Below are 18,443 nucleotides of genomic sequence, written 5' to 3' on the forward strand. Positions count from 1 at the left end.
ACACTGCTCACATTGCTGCTACTGCAGCAATGTGGTTCGTTATCGTCCAGCGACGTAGACCTACGTCGCTGGACTCCGCCCCTTGTAGGCGGCGCGCGTGCGCCACCAGAGGCTCGCTCCCGCTGTTTTCAGTCACAGCGGGAGTCGGGCCAGGGGAGGAGCAGCGGTGTTCGCCGCTGCTCTTCCCCGATCGTCTGGGAATCTAGTTTAGAGATCCACCTGCCTGTGTAAACAAAGCGGGCGGATCTCCTAAGTGACAGCATAGCTGAACATGCGATCTGTCCTTGTGTCACTCAGTCACCTCCCCCCCCACACGTTAGTAAGCACCAGGCATACATTAGCCCCTCCCTCTCCAATAAAATTAACCCCTTCCCTGCCAGTGTCATTTTTACAGTAACAGTGCACATATATAGCACTGATTACTGCAGTAATGTCACTGGTACCCCCAAAAGTGTCAAAAATGTCAGTCAAGGGTCCGATCTGTCCGCTGCAATGTCGCAGTCCCGCAAAAAAAATCGCAGATCGCCGCCATTACGCGTTTAAAACAAAACACCAAAAATTACAGAAATCTTTCCCTTAGTTAGTAAACGCAATAACTTTTGCGCAAACCAATCAAAATACGCTTATTGTGATTTTTTTTTTACCAAACATAGGTAGCAGAAAACAAATTGGCCAAAAAACTTTAAAAAATTTAGATTTTTACATTTTTTTGGGGGGGAATTTCATATAAAAAAATGTTAAAAATATTGTTATTTTTTCAAAATAAACGCTCTTTTTTTGTTTATAGCGCAAAAAGTAAAAATCGCACAGGTGATCAAATACCACCAAAAGAAAGCTCTGTTTGTGGGAAAAAAAGGACGTAAATTTTGTTTGGGTACGGCGTCGCACGACCGCGCAATTGTCAGTTAAAGTCGCACAGCGCCGAATCACAAAAAGTGGCCTGGACGTAAGACAGCAAAATTCTCTGGTGGTAAAGTGGTTAAAGCGGAGCTCCCCCCCCCCCACCCACCAAAAAATGTAAAAAAAAGTCAGCAGCTACAAATACTGTTAGGACACTTACCTGTCCAGGGATCCCCTGATGTCGGCACCCCAGCTGATTTTTCAATCGGCTCTCGGGTGCTGCCCCTGCCACTCCTTGTAAGGGAGACCAACAGTGAAGCCTTGCAGCTTCACAGCCATTTCCCCACTGCGCATGTACAAATCGCGCTGCGCTTTGTGTTTGGCCTGGCGGCGGCGGAAGGAGAAGGGGGGCCAAACTTCCACGGTACCTCACTGTCGCGAGGACATTCGGAAGTGGGAATGGGTACCTGTCAAGAAGAGGTACCCACTCCCCCAGAAAGGTGCCAAATGTGGCGGGGGGGGGGGGGGGTAGGAAGCAAACAAGCGGAGCTTCCCCTTTTGGATGGAGCTCCGCTTTAGCGTAAAGAAGAACAAGGAGTCCTGGAAGGTTTGGCCACCACAAAGCCCTGATCTCACCATCATGGTCTCTGTCTGGGATGACATGAAGAGACAGAAGGATCCGAGGCAGCTGACATCCATATCCAAGATTTACATAGAACAACCTACCTGCCGAGTTCCTTCAACAACTGTGTGCAAGTCTACAGAGAAGAAGGCAAAGGGGGATCACCCAAAATATTGATTGGATTTGGATTTCTCTTCTTTTCATTCATTTTTCATTTTGTTCATTGATATAAAAATAAATAAAAAAAAAAAAAAACAGATTTTAGCTTTAGTTGTACTTTGAACCCCGCGGCGATCTGCTGAATAATATACTCGTATTCCTGTCGCTTGTACTTCGTGAGAACCTCACAAGTGACGCCATAAAACGATCGATTATGTGCCGTACACTCCATTAGCTCGGCCATATCGATGATATCCCCAACGTCATCCCAATTTCCTGGAAGGTCCCCAGGCCATCTCCTAGAATATCACCGCAGAGCACTGCGCAAACTCATCGGCAGTCAGCTGAATTCTGATTGGCTAAATATTAATAAAAAAATATTAAAAATAAAATAAATAATAATAAATAAAATAGATAAATAAATAAATAAAATTAATAAAATAAATAAATAAATAAAATAGAATAAAATTTGATTGATTTTTAGAAATGACCAGTATTAGTGGCACAGATTGATTTTGTGATGGTGAGAATTGCTTGTGGACTTTGACTGGGCCAAGAATAGAGATTGGCACGTCTTCTGTGCGCTGACACCAGAAACACTTTGAAAGTAGTGCTAGTATCAGATATAGTTTTATACAGTATGTGCATGCCGAGGAATGTGTCAGTGTGACCCTTCTAGATGTTTATTACCCCCCATAGACATCACAGGACTCCCCCTGACAATGTCTTCATCTGCTTTTCATTTCAGAAGGATTGCACCATCTTTGTTCAGGTATCATCCAGGGTTACTTTTTGCTTCCTAGACAGAGATGTCGGCTCAAAGATGACAGAATCATGTAAATTCAAGTGTCTGTGCAGTTCTTGGCTGTATTCACAAATGTCTGACACAGATTAGCCTCTGCTTCAGCCTCTCACATTGTGACTTGCTACAAAGTTACAATGTAGAGTCTGATTACTGGGGGAGGGGGGACTGAGGAAATGCTTCCTCCTGCCTGCAGCAGACTGATGACATCATCACTCTGAAATATCACTGGAGTGCAGCTCAAGGATGAATTATAAAATAATTTTCCTGATAAATGATACTGTAGCTGTTTTTTTGGACGTGTCAGAAATTAAATTATGTGGCATTGCCTGCCTCTGGATTACACTAGGGTCTGCCGCTAGCTTTGACCTTTGCCTTCTATTGGTTACAAGAAAGGAGAGAGCGGCGCCAGCTTAGTATAGTACAAGTTTATTTAACACTGTTAAAATTGGTGACTCACTGTCCGAGGTTGGGTGAGACAGGTACACAAAGACTGTTAGGGTCATCCATCTTCCTCTTCCAGGATAGTGGTCATAGGAGAAGGTGGTGAGGTTCCAGAGGTATAGCCGAGCCGCTGTGGGGCTGCTAGTTGTCACTGGCCGCGGCGGAGCATGCACAACAGGGCTCCGGCTGCCGACTTCTGATCCCTGATGACATCACTTCCTGGCAGGAGAAAAATAGGGGTTGCACGCGTTCGGAGCATCCGTGCTCCTTCGTCAGGCGATGGGAGTGTCTCAGGTGGGGCAGGGAATTTATACCCTGTTGCCGGACTAATTGCAAAGACATCTGTCTGTGGGGGGGGCGGAGCCAAAAGACTCTAAGAATTGCACTCAGTCCCAAACATATCTCCACCATGGAACACTACTCAAACAGAAATTTCTTGAAAAGGGTTATCCTGAAGAACTCATAACAAAAGCCTCTGACCACTAACTGCATGAAGATTTAAAGAAAAGTAGAGCGGAGTATACAAGGAAAATAAACAATCATCCCACCTCTGCACGATTCACTACCCAGTTTCACAGTAAATTCAAGCACATGGAACGCATTTTCCATAAACATTGGGCAATCCTAAAGGAAGACACTTACCTACGTGCAGACCTCACCGAGCGCCCCCGTTTTTCATACAGGCGCGCAAAAAACCTCAAAACTCTAATTAGCACCAAGCCAGGTCCGCTCCATTAGACCAAAAACTAACTCATCACTCACCTCCTTTCTCCAAATCCAAATCTTGCATCTCTCAGGGCTTCTCCACGCTTCAGCCGGCTGCCGCGGACTATAGCTTCCCTACAGTACCAAACTTTGTTCCCCCCCCCCACGCAGCCCCATATCCCCCCCCTCCCATCCACCCACATTCCTTGTACCACCTTGGGATATTAGAAGAGCGCCATGACACCCCCCACTTTCACTTCTATTGGTTACCGCTACTGTCTGCTGCCTGCTCTGACCCCTACCTGTTGCTGGAATACGCTATTGTCTGCCGCCTTTCTCAATCCTTGCCTTTCTCTGGATGACACAATTATCAGCTGCCTACGCAGACCCTTGTCTGTCACTGGTTAAAGCTTTATTCTGCTTCCTTCCTTAACCTTTATCTGCCTTTGGTTTACACTATTGTCTGCTACATCCCTTAACACTTACCTGTCTCTGGTTTACACTATTGTCTGCTGCCTGCCTCAACCCTCGCCTGCCTCTGAATTAAGCTATCGTCTGCTGTCTGTCTTGACCCTTGCTTGCCTCTGGATTAGGCGATTGTCTTCTGCTTGACTGGACCCTTGCTTGCCTCTGGATTACACTATTGTCTGCTGTCTGCCTGGACCCTTGTCTACCTTTGGATTACACTATTGTCTTCTGCCTGCCTCAACCCTTGCCTGCCTCTGGGTTAAGCTATTGTCGGCTGTCTGTCTTGAGTTGACCCTTGCCTGCCTCTGGATTAGGCGATTGTCTTCTGCTTGACTGGACCCTTGCTTGCCTCTGGATTACACTATTGTCTGCTGCCTGCCTGGACCCTTGTCTGCCTTTGGATTACACTATTGTCTTCTGCCTGCCTCAACCCTTGCCTGCCTCTGGGTTAAGCTATTGTCGGCTGTCTGTCTTGAGTTGACCCTTGCCTGCCTCTGGATTAGGCGATTGCCTTCTGCTTGACTGGACCCTCGCCTGCCTCTGGATTACACTATTGTCTGCTGCCTGCCTGGACCCTTGTCTGCCTTTGGATTACACTATTGTCTGCTGCCTGCCTCTGGGTTAAGCTATTGTCTGCTGTCTGTCTTGACCCTTGCCTGTCTCTGGATTAGGCTATTGTCTTCTGCCTGCCTCAACCCTTGCCTGCTTCCAGTTTAAGCTATTGTCTGCTGTCTGCCTTGAACCTTGCTTGCCTCTAGATTAGGCGATTGTCTTCTGACTGACTCGACCCTTGCCTGCCTCTGGATTACACTATTGTCTGCTGCCCGCCTCGACCCTTGTCTGCCTCTGGATTATGCTATTGTCTGCTGCCTACCTCAACCCTTGCCTGCCTCTGGGTTAAGCTATTGTCTGCTGTCTGTCTTGACCCTAGCTTGCCTCTGGATTACATTATCATCTGCTGCCTGCCTTGACCCTTGTCTGGCACTGTTGAACACTGATTCCTGCCACCTGCCATATTCCTCTTCTGAATTTGCCTACACTAACAGCTGCCTACAGCCTTCTGTAGCTCATTCCACCTAACAGCTGAGCAGACTCTGGCACATCCAACCGACACCTGTCCTGACACCATGTGACCTTTACTTTAGAGTAAAGGTCTGAAACCATCAAATAAAAACTCATAGAGTCACTGATTTGTTTTTAAGAATTGACAGCAAAATAGTGAGGAGACAAAGAAAAAAGAATAAAGAGATTAGAAGTAGAAATGTTTAAGCTTGTGGCTAAGATGGGACTTAATTATCCTTCATCCTCCACTACTAGAAAATACCTAAAAGAGATTATATTAACATTCATCATATTTGCTGGGTTAATGCAAAGTGATCTGCAAAATTCTGATTTAATGAGTTCCAGTAATCAGTGTAACATTTGTGGCAGAAACATTTCATACATTTGCCGATTGGGAACAATGGATGGCGGAAAAGACAAAATCCTGTATTATTATATCAAAATGTTTTATTTAATTTGGCTAAAGTGGTGAAACAAAGTCCTTTTTAAAGTGGTTCCAAAGTGCAAGTGTTTTTTTTAACCTTATTCTCTGCACTTAAGGTCCGCCCTGTAGCAGTTTTACTGCTACAGGGCAGCAACTCTGCGCCAGATTACGTATACACTATATTGATAAAAGTATTGGGAAGCCTGCCTTTACATGTTCCAAGAAGACAACATGTTCCACATATGGTGGTCTTGCCCCAAGGTTCAGCGGTTCTGGACCAGAGTGTTCAAACTTACATGCTCCATAACACAGGTTAATATACCCATCAGGACCTGGGTCTGAACCTGCAACCTCTGCTGTGTCTGGTGATATCTCTTCTTGCTGAGCCACCTGGGATGCTGGCCAGTTCTCTTGACAATTCCTTGAATGATTTTGCCTTAAACACTGTTTTTCTTGAACCTTGAACCCTTTACTCCTCCCATGAACTTCCTATTTTAGCTATGCCTTTCCATTTCCTGTTTGCCAGTTTATTGTGCTCTCTTTAGCCAATACTCTGCTCTTGTCACTCCTGCTGCTGTCTGTATCTTTGCTACCACTCCTTATTTCCTTCCTTGTATCATTCTCTATTCCCTTCCTTGTATCGCTCTCTATTCCCCTCTTCATATTGTTCTTAATTCCATTCCTTGTATCGTTCTCTATTCTGTTCCTCATATTTTTCTCTATTCTGTTCCTGTTTCACTCTCTATTCCATTCCTTGTATTATTCTCTATTTTATTCCTTGTATTGTTCTCTATTCCCTTCCTCATATCACTTTCTATTCCCTTTCTTGTATCGTCCTCTATTCCCTTCCTCGTATCGTTCTCTATTCTGTTCCTCGTATCGTTCTCTATTCTGTCCCTGTGTCATTCTCTATTTCATTCATTTTATCATTCTCTATTTCCTTCCTTGTATCATTCTCTATTCCCTTCCTTGTATCACTCTCTATTCCCCTCTTCATATTGTTCTTAATTCCATTCCTTGTATCGTTCTCTATTCTGTTCCTCATATTTTTCTCTATTCTGTTCCTGTTTCACTCTCTATTCCAATCCTTGTATCATTCTCTATTTCATTCCTTGCATCGTTCTCTATTTCATTCCTTGTATCGTTCTCTATTTCATTCCTTGTATCGTTCTCTATTCCCTTCCTCATATCACTTTCTATTCCCTTTCTTGTATCGTCCTCTATTCCCTTCCTCGTATCGTTCTCTATTCTGTTCCTCGTATCGTTCTCTATTCTGTCCCTGTGTCATTCTCTATTTCATTCATTTTATCATTCTCTATTTCCTTCCTTGTATCATTCTCTATTCCCTTCCTTGTATCACTCTCTATTCCCCTCTTCATATTGTTCTTAATTCCATTCCTTGTATCGTTCTCTATTCTGTTCCTCATATTTTTCTCTATTCTGTTCCTGTTTCACTCTCTATTCCATTCCTTGTATCATTCTCTATTTCATTCCTTGCATCGTTCTCTATTTCATTCCTTGTATCGTTCTCTATTTCATTCCTTGTATCGTTCTCTATTCCCTTCCTCATATCACTTTCTATTCCCTTTCTTGTATCGTCCTCTATTCCCTTCCTCGTATCGTTCTCTATTCTGTTCCTCGTATCGTTCTCTATTCTGTCCCTGTGTCATTCTCTATTTCATTCATTTTATCATTCTCTATTTCCTTCCTTGTATCATTCTCTATTCCCTTCCTTGTATCACTCTCTATTCCCCTCTTCATATTGTTCTTAATTCCATTCCTTGTATCGTTCTCTATTCTGTTCCTCATATTTTTCTCTATTCTGTTCCTGTTTCACTCTCTATTCCATTCCTTGTATCATTCTCTATTTCATTCCTTGCATCGTTCTCTATTTCATTCCTTGTATCGTTCTCTATTTCATTCCTTGTATCGTTCTCTATTCCCTTCCTCATATCACTTTCTATTCCCTTTCTTGTATCGTCCTCTATTCCCTTCCTCGTATCGTTCTCTATTCTGTTCCTCGTATCGTTCTCTATTCTGTCCCTGTGTCATTCTCTATTTCATTCATTTTATCATTCTCTATTTCCTTCCTTGTATCATTCTCTATTCCCTTCCTTGTATCACTCTCTATTCCCCTCTTCATATTGTTCTTAATTCCATTCCTTGTATCGTTCTCTATTCTGTTCCTCATATTTTTCTCTATTCTGTTCCTGTTTCACTCTCTATTCCATTCCTTGTATCATTCTCTATTTCATTCCTTGCATCGTTCTCTATTTCATTCCTTGTATCGTTCTCGATTTCATTCCTTGTATCGTTCTCTATTCCCTTCCTCATATCACTTTCTATTCCCTTTCTAGTATCATCCTCTATTCCCTTCCTCGTATTGTTCTCTATTCTGTTCTCCGTATCGTTCTCTATTCTGTCCCTGCGTTGTTCTCTGTTACATTCCTTGTATCGTTCTCTATTCCCTTCCTCATATCATTCTCTATTACTGATGCTGAGTAAAAATCTCATTGTTCTCTATTACTGCGGCCTGTAACCCGTCTGATATGGGAATCTGGTTTGATACATTATTACCTGCAGACATTCATTCCCCTACTCCTTCTATTATCAGCATTACTGTAAAATCCAACATGATACATGGCCTTCTGTATGGTTCATGGGGCGCGGTTAACCCACGCTGTACCAGAACAGCCATGGCAGAGCTCTTCTAAGGGAAGCCTGTTGTCTCTTAAAGGGGCTTTAACCAAATGAGAAAAGCATTTAAAGGGAGCCTCTCAAGACAGAAATGGGAAATGCCCTGGTCAATAAAACACTGTCCTGGACCTAGTATCATGGGACACTTGAATGACTTTCACTAGCTGCATGCTTGTTCCAGAACAGGAAATTACTGAGTCCAGGTCAGGATGGGAGGGACAGCCTCAGACACTTCTAGCTCTATATTTCATCCTAGCACTCCTCTAGTGTAAATGTCTAGCCTTTTAGACAAATCCCTATGGGTACCAGAATCCCTATTTTCTGGATGTGTCAAGATCTGAACAGCAGCCATACATGATGTAGGCATGCAGCATGAAGGGGAGGTTGCAAAGTATTCCATCATTTTACAAGAGGCTAGAACCATGTAGTAAGAATCGGTCTGATTTTGCATTACATAAAACAGTGGTGATCTGTAGTTGATGTACTTTGGAGATATTTAGTGCAGAAATGACTGCTGAACCATTTCCCCCCTCCCCAAATGTCTGGCACAGATCTGCCCCTGCTGCAACCTCTAGTTGGCATGCATTTACCTAACATGAAAAAAAAAGATTTCTGATGACAGGTTCACTTCAAGCAAAAAGTATGCACGCAGCAGGTGGAGTCTCTGTTTAAAAAAGTCCAAATTGGCAAGTCAGGCATGGGCACGGCGGTCGGTGCGGCAAGGGTTAACGGTCGGCATCTGCCTCTCTGTCTTATTGATTTATTCGGTTAGAGTCTTAATTATACAATCCAGCTCCCCTTAAAGATGAAAAACTGCTCATCTCCCCGTGCAGTTAAAAGCCAGTGAAGTATGACAGAGGATCTGAGCAAATTAAGCAATTAAATTCCTGAAAGCAAAATAAAACAGCGGCGAGATTTCAAAGGAACGCCACTTCTAAAGGCGGGGTGTGGGGTGGGGGGCACTGGATGCAACGGGGGATAAATCATGGCAACAGAGATATCAAATATACAATTATTTGTCTGGGATGGTTATGACAAGGGGAGGGATGGTGGGACGGAGACTGGGGGCCCTGTGCATTAATGTGTCAGAATGGGCTCCATGTCCCAGGGCCACCAAAAGGCTGTCATAGACACTATGACACATCTTACTCATATAATAGCTTATTCTTATTCTTAAAGTAAACCCTTCCAGGAAGACATAGAGGCAGAAATTGCTAATGCGTGTCACGCTGATTCTCTTGCATCATTACTTTGGGTCCTGTTCTTGCATTCTCACAACTGTCGGGAACAATCCCCGTAATGTGTCTAATATGTGTATTCCTAGGATCAGCAGCTCCATCTAGTGGCCATAACACTGGAATTTTCTGAAAGTTCTCAGTGAGGAAAATACCACAATATAGCCACTAGATGGAGCTAAGAATCAAACTCTTCCAGAAAGAGAGACAGCCATTGCAAATGCCTGCCATGCTGATTCTCTTGCATCATTACTTTGGGGTCAATCCTTGCAATCATATATCCGTTGTGAATAAACCCCGAAATGTGTCTAATATGTGTATTCCTATGATCATCAGCTCCATCTATTGACCATAACCGGATTTTTATCGAAACATCTCAATCAGTACCATATTATAGCCACTAGAGGGAGCTAAGGGTCAAACCCTTCCAGAATAAGATATGGAGGCAGCCATTGCGAACAAGCTCTGTAAGGTGTCTAAAATGTGTAATCATATGATAATCAACTCTATCTAGTGGCCATAATACTGAATTTTTCTGAATTACCACAATCATTTCTATAATGTGTCTAATATGTTTTTTTTCTATTATCATCAGCTCCATCTAGTGGCCATAATGCATTCTCTTCCCTTAACCGCTTGCCGCCTGGCTTCAGAAGCGGGGAGAGCATTCATGGACGTCATCCTGTGATCGCACTGCCTGCGGATCACAGGATGCAAACACAAGCTGGTTATCGGCTTTTCTCAGAGAAAAGAAGAGAATGTGAGAAAGAGATGTGCACTGATAATCAGGGCACTGATCATCAGTGCAGTCCCGACAGTGCCCACCAGTGCTGCCAATCAGTGCCACCTAGCAGTGCCCATCAGTGCTGCAAATCAGTACCCATCAGTGCCTCCTCATCAGTGTCACCTATCAGTGCCCATCAGTGCCGCCTACCAGTGCCTATCAGTGCTTCCTATCAGTGCCAGCTAGCAGAGCCCATCAGTACCACCTATCAGTGCAGCCTCATCAGTGCCCATCAGTGTAGTCTATCATCAGTGCTCATCATTGCCACCTATCAGTGCCCACCAGTGCAGCCTATCAGTGTCACCTCATCAGTGCCCATTAGGTCCACCTATCAGTGCCCATCAGTGCAGTTTATCAGTGCTCATCATTGCCACCTATCAGTGCCTATCGGTACAGCCTATCAGTGCAGCCTCATCAGTGCCACCTCATCAGTGCCCACCAGTGCCACCTCATCAGTGCCCACCAGTGCTGCCTCATCAGTGCCCATCAGTGCAGCCTATCAGTGCCCATTGGTGCCACCTATCAGTGCACATTAGTGCCACCTATCAGTGCAGCCCATCACTGCAGCCTCATCAGCGCACATTAGTGAAAAAGAAAATTTACCCGTTTGCAAAAATTTATAACAAACTATGAAAAATGTTTGTTTTTTTAATTTTTTTCAAAATTTTCTTTTTTGTTTGTTTTTTTAGCAAAAAATAAAAACCCAGCGGCGATTAAATTATACCAAAAGAAAGCGTGTAAAAAAAAAATGATAAAAAATTAATATGGGTACAGTGTTGCATGACCATGTAATTGTCATTCAAAGTGTGACAGCGCTGAAAGCTGAAAATTGGCCTGGGCAGGAAGAGGGTAAAAGTGCCCGGTAGCCAATTGGTTAAACAACACATTCAGGAAATGACTGTGTTATGACCATTAGATGGAGCTGAGGATCATACAAAATACACATATTAGACATCTTATGAGGGTCATTATATTATACATTAATATAAACAGAGCCAATGATCCAGAACAAGAAAACGCATGTGGTCTTATGATTTTGATCATCTTTTATCTTTACATGTGTACATGTTTAGGGTCAGTGAAGCCAGGCGATGGACACAGCAGCCAGGCAACTATCCTTTTCAACAGTAAGTTAACAATTAATTAAAGTGGTCCTCAGAGTATATCGAAACCCCAAACAAAGATGTAATATACTCAGTTTTACATTGCTTAGATGTGGTGGCTGTATTCATATTCTTTTTATTTTGAAGTTTTTTCTCTTCATTTTCACCTGGTGATCCTCCCAGTAACTCAATTTCTTGTCCTGGGGTGGCCATGCTTACTCACTGTGTATGGATTTATCTCCCCTTCCTCTTATCTCTGTAAGGAATCGTTTGTTCATGTCATCCAGAAAAGCAATCCATGCTTGGATCACTTTTTAGAGATGTTTGACAGGCAGGGAAGAGACAACATGTTACTTTTTAAGCTGGCTGTAGTCTCAAATACATTAAAGCCCAACTCCAGGCAACTAAAAAAAAACATTCCTTGCAGTGGTGCTGCATCCACACTGCCGGGGTTAATAGCTTGTTTTGTCTAGGGGAGTTTAACTTACTTGATCCTCTGTTCTCCCTGAAGATGGCGCACTAGCTGTGGGCTGTCCTAGGCATCATCACTTCTAATTCAGTACAATGGACCCTTGTTGGATTGTGGAAGGCAGGAAGGATCATTATGGCACATGGAAGGCAGGAAGGATCACCATGACATATGGAAGGCAGGAAGGATCCCTTTAGTACATGAAGGGCAGCAGGGATCACTATGGCACATGGATGGCAGCAAGGATTACTATGGCTCATGGAAAGAAGGAAGGATCACTATAGCACATGGAAGGCAGGAGAGATCACTATGACACATGGAAGGCAGGAAGAATCACTCTAGTAAATAGAAAGCAGGAGGGATCACTATGGTACATGGATGGCAGGAAAGATCACTAAGGTACATGGATGGCAGGAAAAATCACTATAATACATGGAAGGCAGCAAGGATCATTGTGGCACATGGATGGCAGCAAGGATCACTATGGCACATAAAAGGCAGGAAATACTATCTATTGAAATTTGTCATGCATGTACTGTATAAACAGATATGGTCTGTCAAAATATTATATATTATGCCTTTTCAAATACCTACAGATAGGAAACCAGCGTTATCCCTGACGAAGGGGTCTCAAGAACCCCGAAACGCGTCGGATCTCCTGGTCCTTTGGTTGAGTTTTCTCTGGTTATATTGCACATACACTTGCGCTTGCAATTGTTTTTATATAATATTTGCTTGTTCATATGTTTTTTCTGTTTTGTGCATTTTTTCATTAAAATATTTACATTTTATTACTTGTCTAAGATTCGTCAACTGGTGCCTAAAAAGTCCCAATCCCAGGGGAACCCCCTTTTTTCCATAAAAGGCAGGAAGGATTACTATGGCACATGGAAGTCAGGAAGGATCACTATGGCACATTGAAGGTAGGAAGGATCAATTTGGTACATTGAAGGTAGGAAGGATCACTATGTTACATGGAAGGCAGGAAGGATCACTATGGTACATGGAAGACAGGGAGGATCACTATGGCACATGGATGGCAGCAAGGGTCACTATGGCACATAAAAGGCAGAAAGGATCACAAGGGCACATGAAAGGCAGTAAGGATCACTATGGCACATTGAAGGCAGGAAGGATCACTATGGTATATGGAAGGCAGGAAGAATAACAATGACACATGGAAGGTAGGAAGAATCATTATGGTACATTAAAGGCAGAAATGATCACTATGGCACAGCCTTTTTCAACCAGGGTGCCCAGGCAACAACCAGTGATGTCATCAGTGTTGATAAGCAGGGTGTTAATCGCCTGCACAGCATCCTTGTTTGAACCTCCCCTGCCCCTCTCCATCAACACTGGGGTGACATTAGCTGAGTGATGGAGAGAAACTGAGGGAGAGGAGAAACACTGAAATACGATTCTTTATCAGACTGCAAAAGTGTTTTAGCTTTTGAAGAATAAATCACCTCTAATGTTGGTGTCCTACGTGTGTTGATGCTGTGCATTATGAAAAAACAATTAAAATAGTTTTTTACTCTTTAGAATGGGGTGCATCGAGACTGTCCATAATTTTAAAGGGTGCCTTGACTTAAAAAAAGTTTGAGAAACACTGCTATGGCACATTGAAGGCAGCAAGGATCACTATGGCACATGGATGGCAGCAAAGATCACTATGGCACATAGATGGCAGCAAGGATCATTATGGCACATGGAAGGCAGAAAGGATCACTATGGCACATAGATGGCAGGGAGGATCACGATGGCACATGGAAAGCAGCAAGGATCACCATGGCACATAAAAGGTAGGAAGTATTACTATGGCACATGGAAGGCAGGAAGGATCACTATAGCACATGGAATGCAGGAAGGATCACTATAGCACATGGAATGCAGGAAGGATCATTATGGCACCTGGAAGGCTGGGGGGATTACTATGGCACATGTAAGGCAGGAAGGATCACTTTGGTATATGTACGGCAGGAAGGTTAACGATGGCACATGGAAGGCAGGAAGAATTACTTTGGTACGTGGAAGGCAGGAAGAATCACTACGGTATATTGAAGGCAGGAAGGATCACTATGGTATAAAGAAGGCAGGAAGGATCACTATGGCACATGGATGGCAGAAAGGATCACTATGGCACATGGATGGCAGAAAGGATCACTATGGCACATGGAAGGCAGCAAGGATCACTATGGCACATAAAAAGCAGGAAAGGATCACTATGGCACATGGAAGGCAGGAAGGATCACTTTGGTACATGGAAGGCAAGAAGGATCACTTTGGTACATGGAAGGCAGGAAGGATCACTATAGTATGAGGAAGGCAGGAATGATCACTATGGCACATGGATGGCAGGAAGGATCGCTATGGCACATGGATGGCAGAAAGGATCACTATGGCAAATGAAGGGTGGGAAGGATCACTATGGTACATGGAAGGAAGAATCATTATGGTACATGGAAGGAAGGAAGGATCTATATAGTACATGGATGGCAGGAAGGATCACTATGGTACATGGAAGGATAACTATAGCACATGGAAGGCAGGAAAGATCACTATAGCACATGAAAGGCAGGAAAGATTACTAAGGCACATAGAAGGCAGAAAGGAATACTATGGCACATAGAAGTCAGAAAGGATCATTATGGCACATATAAGGCAGGAAGGATCACTATGGTATATAAAAGACAGTAAGTATCACTGTGGCACATGGATGGCAGGAAGGATCACTATGGCACACTGAAGGCAGGAAAGATCACTAAGGCACATGGGAGGCAGGAAGGAAAGATCACTATTCTATATGGAAGGTAGGAAGGATCACTAAGGCACATGGAAGGAAGGAGAGAGGGGTGAGTTCTGTCACATACTTTGATCCACCCAGGAATGGCTGTTCTTTTGAGGTTTAGGCAGAGATACTGGTTCAAAATTCCTGCCCACATAACCCCTTCACAGCCAAAGGATTGGCTGCATGCTGGGGTTTGTAAGCAGACACAGGGGGATATTGGGAGAAGTTGGAGCAGATCTAGTCTCCCTCCTCTTCCATTCTGTAGAGCGGGTGAGCGACCTGGTAGGCAATTAGGCGGTTGAGCGGGCGTGGGTAGTGAGGGGACTGTGTTTACTGGGCATTGCATGGTGCACACTGACAGGCGGAGTCAAATGCTGGAACTTGCACTGGGCTCTGCTGCGGGATTTAGCCCAGATTCCTTGGACACCGAGATTTACTTGCAATCCCGGGATGATTCTGCGAATTTGGGACGGTTGGGAGGTATGGGCTTATGTTACTGATGCATGCTGGGGGATATGAATATTTGGGACAGACCATGTGCTCTCTCTTTGGATGGAGCTCTGCTGTTAGGTCCAATAGCATGTTTTGACGCCTAACATGTGCTGAAATAGTCCTGAGGCTGTCCTGCTTGGTCTGGAGGAGACTAAGGAGAAGCCCCTTGCTGGAGAGAGCCATGAAGAAGGCTGGTCACTCACATGTGCCTGCTGACTTACTTGGAGGATGCACTGAAATTTGGGAACATACTTTGGGAACTTGCTTACAGTGTTGCTTGATAGGCTTAAAGGTTCTGACAGTGTGAAGCTGGACATTGATCTGGATCTGGAGAGTCTGCTGCAGTATCTGGGACCCCTGACCCCCCAACCCTCACCTCCCTAATTGTTCTGCAAAAAAAACTTTAAAAAGACAAAGTGACTGGGGCCCAATAGCCTTTCTAAGTCCCCCATTTTAGCCACGGACTCAGTCCTGGGGTGAAATATCATCATGACCATCCTGCCTTTGGGGTGTCAGAGGGGCGCTACACATTTTATTGATAATAGTTGATTTTTTAGATTGTAAAGTTGCCTGGTGCTCCTTGGAATGTAGTTGCCCCAGGTGTCAGCTTGTGCTGCCCCTCCACCAGTGTATAAAAATCCCATTTATTAACAGCCTGTTCTCCTCCCTTAGTGATCCTCTATGTGAACTTCATCTTCTGACCTTTTGGCTTGTAGACGTCTCATCTCTTTGGTCACCTGACGTATCTCCAGCTTGTCTGACTTTGTTATTTTCTTGATGAAGTTACTGTGATTTGCAAATGTCAGGACCTTTCAGAACCTGTTTCTGCATCAATGACCATCTACTCCCATAACAAAGGTCTACTGGATCTCCCCTGGGATGGGGACCTTTGCAGATCTCAGTCATTCTCAACAGTCACTTCTGTAAATACCACGAGGCTGGGTTTGCAAGGTTGGTTATAATTGTTACCCTCTCCCCACCTATTCTTATGTCTATAAGGTGAAGATGAGAAAATATATGGGTTGACTTCTTGTTCTTGACCAACATTTGGATTCCAAAGGAGCAATTTCTTTTCAATGAGTTTTTCGAACTTGCGATCTACCGGATCCTTATATCTTCTCTGAGACGAGGGACCAAGGATGGATAGTAGCCACCTCATCTTCCTCCTGCCTTATACAAAGTTACAATGTACAATCTGATCACTGGGGAAGGGTAGACTAAGGAAATGCTTCCTCCTCGTTCTACAGAGTTACAATGTACAGTCTGATCACTGGGGAAGGGGAGACCAAGGAATTGCTTCCTCCAGCCTACTACAAATTACAATGTACAGTCTGATTACTGGGGGAAGGGAGACTGAGGAATTGCTTCCTCCTGCCTGCAGCAGACTAACAACATCATCTCAGCCTAGGCAATGTCACTGACTGGAGCTCATTGATGGCTTTTAACCACTTGCCGACCGCCGCATGACTATTTACTGCGGCAGTCAGCCCCTACTGGGCAAAACGGCGTAGGGCTACCTCGCTTGCCCACGAGCCTCTAGGGGGCGAGCGCGTGCTGCTGGAGGCGCGCTCCCGCCCCCGCTCTTTCACTAACATCCCCGCGCGAGTGACCGGTGGCTCCGATGTACGTCGGTCATTCGCGATCTCCCGCTGAAGAGGGAGAAAGGCAGGCGGCTGATGTAAAAAAAGCCGTCTGTCATTCTCCCTGATTTAACTGCAGAGATCATACGATCCTCCTATGTAGGACCGTATGTCTCTGTGGTTACATCACAAGCCACGCCCCCCCCCCCCACAGTTAAAAACACGCCCCTAGGGATACATTTAACCCCTTGATCACCAATAAAGTTAACCCCTTCCCTGCCAGTGTCATTTTTTACAGTAACAGTGCATATGTTTAGCACTGATTACTGTAGTAATGTCACTGGTCCCCCCAAAAGTGTCAAAAATGTCAGTCAGGGGTCCGATCTGTCCACCGCAATGTCGCAGTCCCACAAAAAAAAATCGCAGATCGCTGCCATTACTAGTAAAAAAAAAAACAATAAAAATGACATAAATCTTTCCAGTAGTTAGTAAACGCAATACATTTTGCGCAAACCAATCAAAATACGCTTATTGCAATTTTTTTTTACCAAGCATATGTAGCAGAAAACAAATTGCCCTAACATGTTGAAAAATTTAGATTTTCACATTTTTTTGGGGAGGAATTTCATATAAAAAATGTGAAAAATATTGTTATTTTTTCAAAGTTGTCGCTTTTTTTTTGTTTATAGTGCAAAAAGTAAAAATCGCACAGGTGATCAAATACCACCAAAAGAAAGCTCTGTTTGTGGGAAAAAAAGGACGTCAATTTCATTTGGGTACAGCGTCGCACGACCGCGCAATTGTCCATTAAAGTCACGCAGTGCCGAATCGCAAAATAGGCCCTGGTCTTTGAGCAGCCAAATCCTGCGGGGCTTACGTGGTTAAATGATAAATGGTGGAGCTTTTCTGAGCAATGGTGCTGTTGTTGTATATTGTGACATATCTGGAAGGTTTTAAAGAACCACTTTAACCTCCCTGGCGGTATGATTCTGTCAGGAATTCTGTTCCAAAAGCGGTACAATTCTTTTCATGGAAATTTGGCGTTATGTATTATAGGCCTACAATTCTTAGTAATTACTGACTTAAACCTGACCAAAACAAGACTCTAGTAGACATCCCAGATGTGATAAATTTGAAACACAAACAAGTGAATTATAATCAAATCAATAATATTATTTTATTATTTAATATATAATATATATAATAAAATTATATTATTGATTAGATTATAATTCATGCGTTATATATTTTATATATATGTGTGTGTGTATATATATATATATATATATATATATATATATATATATATATGTGTATATAGATATATATATATATATATGTGTGTGTGTGTGTATATATATATATATAACGCATGAATTATAATCGAATCAATAATATAATTTTATATATATATATATATATATATATATATATATATATATATATATATGTGTGTGTGTGTATATAGGTATATATATGTATACATATATATATATATATATGTATACATATATATATATGTATATATATATATATATATATATATATATGTATATATATATATATATATATATGTATATATATATATATATATATATATATATACATATATATATATGTATACATATATATATATATATATATATGTATACATATATATACCTATATACACACACACACACACATATATATATATATATATATATATATATGCATATATATATATATATATATATATATATATATGCATATATATAATATAAAATGTG

The sequence above is a fragment of the Pelophylax lessonae genome (assembly GCF_965119305.1).
Source record: "Pelophylax lessonae genome assembly, chromosome: 11".
Lineage (NCBI taxonomy): Eukaryota > Metazoa > Chordata > Amphibia > Anura > Ranidae > Pelophylax > Pelophylax lessonae.